The following is an 8,395-nucleotide window of genomic DNA, read 5'->3' on the forward strand; positions in this document are numbered from 1 at the left end:
TTCTGTTGTAAATTCTTGTCTTTTTTTTTTTTTTTTTTTTTTCCTTAAAAATCCAAATAAAATTAAGGGGTGAGACTGTCCCAGGTTCAAATTAGAACAAGCACAGAGTTACTTGGACCTATGCTCATAAAAAATTTCCTCTTCCCTATTTAAATAATTGTTTCCAACAGTTTTGATTAGGTTTGCCTTTTAGTCAAAGGTAAAAAGTTTATAACATAAAGAATGTAATGGATATAGTCCCTGATCATTTTTCCCAATACAGTTTCTTCACCTCAGCCTTACACTTCCAAACTTGCACATCTTCTTTACTCTTCTTCTTCTTTTCCATAGCTTTTATTACAGTCTCCCATTTCCTTATGTCATGCATTTAGCATGTAACTGAATCATATCCTAATCCTCAAAATAACAACACTAATAATAATGATAATAATGAAAAAAAAAATCAAATGAAAATACCAGTAAGAGAAACATGATTTCAATTCCCTTGCTAGTGCTTCTATTCCCATCCTATAAATCATCCTTTGTTTTACTTTGTAGAGTTACTTTTCATATTTGGATGTTTATAGCTGATAAGGCCTGGGAGGAGAGTACCATATCAAGTTTGCTGTGCTGGGTTTAGTTTCATTTGAATTTACTTACAATAAAGTATCATTAAATAGCCAAGTTTACCAGCCAATGACGATTATAGATATAGATGAGGAAGGATAAAAGTGAATCTAATAAACTATGCTGTATATTTACTCTGAACATAATTAAAATGAATGTTTCATGCTGGCAGAATTGTGGGAGAGATATGGTAAGAGAGTTCACTATATTTGTGGTTTCTCATATTTACTAATATTAAAACCTGCTTTTAACTTTTTCTCCTGTATTCAGTTTATGTGGCAAGGTTTTGGTAGCGGGGGGCTGCAGGGGTGCCTTCTGTGAGAAGAATCCAGAAGCTGCCCCATATTAAATAAGGGCCACTTTCAGCCAGCTCCAAAGGGACCCACCGCTGGCCAGAGCTGAACAACTAAGTGATGTTGTTCTTGCCTCTGAGAGAGGATATTTAAGAAAAGGGAAAACAAACAAACAAACAAACAAAAACACCTGCTGCGTAACAGCAGCTGGGAGAGTGGGGAGTGAGGAAACAGCCCTGCAGACACCAAGATTAGTGCAGGAGGACAGGAGGTGCTCCAGACACAGAGCAGAAGTTCCCCTGTGGCCTGCAGAGAGGCCCATGGTAAGTAGAGCAGGATGTCCCCCTGCAGTCCATGGGTTCCCCTGGTAGAGCAGATCTCCATGCTGCAGCCTGTGGAGAGGAGCCCATGGTGGAGTACGTGGATCTGACCTGAAGGAGGCTGCAGCCTGTGGAGAGACACCCACAGGAACACACTCCGAGCCGGAGATGTAACCTATAGAGAGGAGCACACGCAGGAGCAGGTGATCTGGTGGGAGATGCTACTGGGGACCCATTTGGAGCAGTTTGCTCCTGATGGATGAACCCTGTGGTATGGACCCGTATTTGGAGCAGTTCTTGAAGAGTTGCTGCCGGGGAAGAGAGTGACTGTAAAGGAGTGGAAGAGACGAAGTGTTAGGGTCTAACCACAAGTTCCATTCCCCCATTCCCCTGCACTACCTGGGGGGAGGAGGTAGAAGAGGGTGGATGGGGGGAAGGTATTTTTAGTTTGTTTTTAGTTTCTCACTGCTCTAGCTTGCTAGCAATAAGTAATAAATTTTATTAATCTCCTTATGCTGAGTCTGTTTTACCCATGATTATAAGTGTTGAATGACCTCCCTGTACTTATATCAACCTTTGGGCTCTTTTCTTCATCATTTCTCCCCCTTTCCCTTTGAGGAGGGGGAGTGAGAGAGCAGTTGTGTTGGAGCTCACCTGCCCAGCAGGGTAAAACCACACCTTCAAATTGACTTAATCTGCATTTTGTCAATATTTTTCTTTCCTCTTCAGTCCAAAATATGGGAGTGAATGTATTTTATTTTTAAAATAAAAATAATAATAATAAAAAGGATAACAAAGTATATTTTTAAATAAAAAAATAATAAAAAGGATTTATTTTTAAAAATGATGGAAAAAATACATTATATTATCTACAATGTCAATTTTTTTTTTGCAAAATAATTGAAAACTTAAGTAAGATTATAAAAATAAAATATCGATGTGTACACACTTTCTTTTTCTAAGATCTTTGTTTTGCATGTTTGGAAGAGATTGGAGACCCTGCCTTTCATTTTTAAACTTTCTGATGAATGTTCCTTCATCCCTTTTCTGAAATGTGCAGTATAATTTGATAAAGAATAAGTTTTGATATATATATATATTTGGTGAAACTTCCAGTTAAATGAATGGCATTTAAAATATAGAATAAGGAAAAAGAAATAAGAACTGAATGTGACATTACACAACCGTAATTACAATTTATAGTAGCAAGAATGCATTGAACATGATTTTAGTATCTGAAAAAAAAAAACCACTCATGACAAAAATTGAACTGAAATATACATTTTTTTTATTATTATTATTTTAGTTCAAAGCAAAGTTCCAAGGGGTATTTTTTTTTTTTTTTCTATCAGGTTACTGTACATGTGCAAACCCATTTTTTCTCTCAGAAAAAAGCGTGACACAAGAAACCTTGTAATAATTTGAAAAGTAGCAGATAAAAACTACCTAGTAGCCTGTAAATGAACTGGAAAATTTGTCATTTCTACTACTGATATCCAATTTAGGAAATATAGATGGTTTACGAAAACTTTCCATATTTTGTTTTTTAAATAGATAAAAATTATTACAGGAAGAGCAATTCTTGCGTGAGAGCAATCTGATACTGATGTCCATATTTGATAAGATTTTTAAAACTGGTGAAGTCACAAAAACTACAACATCAAATATTTGAGTTGTGGAAACATAATTTTTAATACAAATATAAGAAATCAATCTATTTATTATATTAAACATAAATTTATGCAGTAACCTGATCATCTAATGCATATAAAAAAGGAGATAATTTGTTGTGAAGTGTCAGTTTAATCTAGCACAAAACCCAAGGTTAAAGATAGAAAAATCAAAACTAAATATACATAAATGTTTGTAACATTGATAATAATTAATTCATAGAATCATAGAATCATAGAATATCCAGAGTTGGAAGGGACCCATAAGGATCATCAAGTCCAACTCTTGGCACCACACAGGTCTGCCCAAAGTTTAGACCATGTGACTAAGTGCATAGTCCAATCTCTTCTTAAATTCAGACAGGCTTGGTGCAGTGAGTATGTTCCTGGGGAGCCTGTTCCAGTGCGCGACCACCCTCTCGGTGAAGAACCTCTTCCTGATGTCCAGCCTAAACTTCCCCTGCCTCAGCTTGACACCGTTCCCGCGGGTCCTATCACTGGTGTTTACAGTGAATAGGTCACCTGCCTCTCCACTCCCTTTCGCGAGGAAGTTCTAGACTGCGATATCAAATAATTGATATTATTTAACAACTGGAAAGCTAAAGGATTTGCAGGAGCATGAATTACTCTCTACATGGAATAGCCAATCTGTTCCAAAACAGTGTGCAGTATCTTAAGTAAAATGATATTTGACACGACTAAATTTGAGCTTAAGATTCTTATTCCTTGATTCACAATAGTTTCTCAAGCTTTTAGGTTTTTAGGACATAGTGGCTCTTGATTACCACTTCTTTCTTCTTTCTTCTTTCTTCTTTCTTCTTTCTTCTTTCTTCTTTCTTCTTTCTTCTTTCTTCTTTCTTCTTTCTTCTTTCTTCTTTCTTCTTACTTCTTTCTTCTATTTAGTATTCAGGGGGTTGAATTTCTGCCCCCCTCCCCGCCCCGATACCCCTCCCAGGGTAATAGATAATGAAATAGATAATAGATAATGAAGAAGTGAGTCCTTCTGTTGTATGTCAAAAAACATTAGGTTTTAACTTTATCTCAGGGCAATATAGTTGGAACTACACAGAATAAATGTGGGTTTCACCGTAACATGAGGAAGTGTATTGAAGTTCTGATTTAGATGACAGATACATTTCTGAATAATCAATTTTAAAAGCTACTGTATACATGTACATGTGGGAACCATATTCTCTGTTCCATATACAAGATCATCTCGGCAATATTAAATATTTGTTCAATTTAAATTAATTGTAGTTTGATAAGGATGCTAAAGGTCCTTAGGAGTCTAGTTTTCATCAGAAACATTAAATCATCTATCACATTCTGGGTGGATTTGATTTCTTGTGACCTAGCAGAAACAGAGACTCTTAAAAAAAATAAAAAATTAAAAAAAAAATATGCAGTTTTAGCTTTTCTGAGTCTAAGACAACAGGCAGCTGTTAGGTATATTTAAATTGAAATTTTTGTCCCAAGGGAGCATGTTTTCAAAAGAGATACCATCCATTTATTATCATAGTAATACTTGGATTTGGGAAAGATTTGTTCCCTATGAAAAATGTGTATTAAACACGTACATGAGAAACAACACTCACTATAAAACAGAAACTATATTAATTCCACTTACTTTCAGTGATCAATACTTCTGTATGTATTCTATCTCCATATATTGTTCTGTTTGCTGTAACTCTCATTGGGATCTCACTGGGACAATATTTGTCCTGAAGCACCATCAAAACGGTGTTAGAGGCAACTTAAAAATCATTAACTGAACCCTGCCAAATCCCTTAACTATGGACAAACAAGTTACGAGTTAATTATGAAAGTTATCAGTGATCCGTTCACAGTTATTACCCTATGTAGCAGCATTGAGAAAAGAAAGGAAAATTTCACATTTCATGTGATGGTCTAGATCTATTGATAGCACAATAATATATCTGCTCAATAATTCATCAATAAGCATCAAATAGATATTGTCTTTTGCTTCAATTAGCAGATATATTTTAATAAAATATCATTAAATCTTCATTAGCTTAAAATAAAGAAACATTACCCCATGTATGATAATTCCAAAAATATCTTCATAGTGGTAAATGTCTCTTGCATGAGTTTTTACATATTGAAATAATTAGAAATAATTATATTAAAGGAAATGAGAATACCTAGAAATAAAGCAAGTGGTGAAAGAATGGTACATCACTTAACTTCCTGGACAAAACAGGAAAAGATCACCATGGGAATAATTTTTTTTTTTTTTTTCTCCTAATTAGAAGTAAAAGAGCATGGTGTGAAACAAACACGAAAGCTAAGGCACCTGCCCCCACCCATTCTCTTTTTCTCACACATAACTTCAGTCCTGCATTCCCAGGTTCTATACCTCTATCTACCCTGCATGGCACAAGGGATGGGGAATAGGGCGTTACTGTTGCTTCATAACACTTTGTCTCTACTTTGCTCCTACTTCCTCTTCCCACTTTTTCCCTGCTCTAACATGAGCCTTTTCCACAGGCTGCAGCATCCTTCAGGACATATCCACTTGCTCCAGCATGGAGTCCTCCATGGGCTGCACGGGATTTTTTTTGCCCTGGAGCACAGAGGGAAACCTGATACCTGGAGCACCTCCTCACCCTTCTCCTTCTCTGACCTTGGTCTTTGAAGGCTTGTTTCTCACACTTTTTTTTTTCCTCACTCCTCACTGCTTGTCAATGAGAATAAACTGCTTCCACTTGCAGCTATTGACATACTGACAGAAATATGGTAACAGTAATGTGATAGTTAACATACAAGGAACAGAACAATATTGAATGCAGAAAGTTTTATTAGAACACACATGGATGATCAAATTTAGGTCCCCCCTAGAAGAAGGCTGAAGAAGATATTCTACTGCAACACAGTCCCCTAACTAGAAGAGGAGGAATGCACTATTTTCAACATGTGCAATGTGGACAGGCTCTAGAAGAATGGATTTTCTTATACCAGAACCTGATCTTCCAAAGAAAGACATAAACACCACAATTGTCTGTTAAAAAACCAACTGGAAAAAATCTCAAGGAAATGGCAAGAGTGGGGAAGGTCTGCTGCCAAAGTGATAGAATGGATGACAAAAAAAGGCCCTTCTCATCTTGAACATCTCAACTCCCATCACTCCTTGGTAGTGGATTTTGCACTATTGTAAATGTAAGTTCTTCTCTTCCTATGCACTACAAGTGCTAACTATAGACAACAGAGGAACTATTCTCATTACATAAATACAAGCAAGGACATAAGTTTTTGCAGAATTAGAAGTTTACGTATCTATCCTGAAGGATAAACTGAGCTTGATGATTACATGATGTCCCAATGAAATCTGAGACAGTCTGAACAAGAGACTGTCTACATAAAGAAAAGTTTGTAAAATTGGAATAGGAATTGGAAATCAGACAACTGGTTTAATCCAAGTCATATTCTTATATGTTGGTCAGTATGAAGTGTCTATAAACATACAAATTTACAAGATTTTGTTATCATATCTAATTAGCTACTGTATTAGTTTATTTCAATAAATATTTATTGTGTATTTTCCCCTTTAAAATGATTCCCAGCTAATGAAGCAAATGTAAATCTGCCAACCTTGCAATAATTCCCACATCATAGCATTTTGATTAGTTTCACTTTCACAGAAAATCTGCCAATTATTTAAAAGGGTCTTTTCATTAATAATACTGCCTAGTATGAGCTGCCAAAAAGTATTTAACATGGGATATGAAAAATCCAGTATTATGTATGTGCTTAGTGGGAGCCACTAGTGTAGGATTTTTATATTTCCTCCAATGAATTTGATTGAAATGAACTCTTGGCCTCAATATGTATTCCCTGGTAAAATTAAATTGTTATTTTTCATCATCCAATCTGCACATTAATGAAGTCATAGTGAGAAAATAAATATTTTTTTAATCCTATTTTTATGGATGCTATTCACATGCAGACAGTCATTTGCTTGATCTCAATGCCAGCACCATAATATATATATATATATATATTATTCCTATTGAGCCATAGCAAGTATACTTTTTTATCACAAGAAAATTCATGTTGTCATTGTCCCAGCCTATGTCTGTGTCCCTGTTTTTTAATCAATTTCCCCTCATCCTTCCAGCTCTGCTGGATATCTCTGTCTGGCTGTGTTCCCTCCTCTGACGCCAGCTTAGTGCTTCACAACAGCACACCAGTGCTCCATTGGACACATTTCCTGACGAATCATCCAGTCATGATAAGATTTATCTGATTAGTCGTCTTCTCTCTCCTCTGAAATTAGATGTGAGCTCTTCATTTCATGGGCCATGTCTTTTTATCTGTCCTATAAAGCCTACATGGCATTTATGAGAGCAATGTAAATTAATAATAATAAACATTTTATACTCGACTTATATAAGTTTAAATATTTGAACTGTGAAATACTGCCTTCACTCTGAGCAGATGCCAATGTATGATTGCTCCCATGGACTCAGAGGTCCCTGATTGCTGGCGGCTGCTAGGGGCCAGGCCCTTCCCATTGCCTCACCCAGGAGCAGGGCAGCCAGGGGCACTAGGGACAGCTCCAGCCCTGGGCATCATGCACCTCCTTGGGGATGGGGACAGGGATGAGGACAGGCATGTACATTCGCCTGGCTGTGGAGAGCTGGAGACCAGCTCAGCTGTGGCCTTCCTGGGGAAGGAGCTAACAGCCCAGAGGCTACAATGGGGTCTTGGGTCTGGTCCCAGCTCAGGGGAGGCCTGGGGGAGGCTGGGTAAGGGCAGTCAGGGATGGCTGTGCTCACAGTTTTCTGTCAGATGAACTGGTTGGAACAACCATTTATTTATAAATATTTACATATATATACATATATAATTCTTATGTCTCATAAAAAATATCCAAATATCCAAAATATCGAAAGCCAGCTTTGGAAAGAAGAAACATACATAGAAACATACATAGAATCATATCATAGAATCATAGAATGGCTTAGGTTGGAAAAGACCTTAAAGATCATCTAACTCCACCCTCCCTGCCATAGACAGGGATGACATCCACTAGATTGGGTTGGCCAAGGTCCCATCTAGCCTGGCCTTAAACACCCCCAGGGAAGAGGCATCCACAACATCTCTTGACAACCTGTTCCAGTGCCTCACTACAGTTACACTGAAGAATTTAACATATATGTGAATGCACTGCACAGAATGGAAATTATAAGGCCTGTTAAACCAGCAAATATAAACAAATATATTTGGAATTTATTCCCATTCTTGCTATCATGTGTCTTATTCACTGTCAAATGATTCTCAGCCACACTGAGACACAAAGTATTCTAACACCTTTAGTTTTGCCTCTCTGTTCATTCATAGAACTGTATTCATCAAAGTACAGACTGTGTATTTACCCAAAGAATTAGGTAAAGTACAATGAAAGCAAGACTGCATATTTGATTGTTAAATGTCCTAAAGACAATCTTGATGTTTGTATGAGAATCCTAATGTCAAACTATGCATA

Source organism: Cygnus olor, chromosome 2 (genome assembly GCF_009769625.2).
Source record: "Cygnus olor isolate bCygOlo1 chromosome 2, bCygOlo1.pri.v2, whole genome shotgun sequence".
In the NCBI taxonomy this organism is placed as follows: domain Eukaryota; kingdom Metazoa; phylum Chordata; class Aves; order Anseriformes; family Anatidae; genus Cygnus; species Cygnus olor.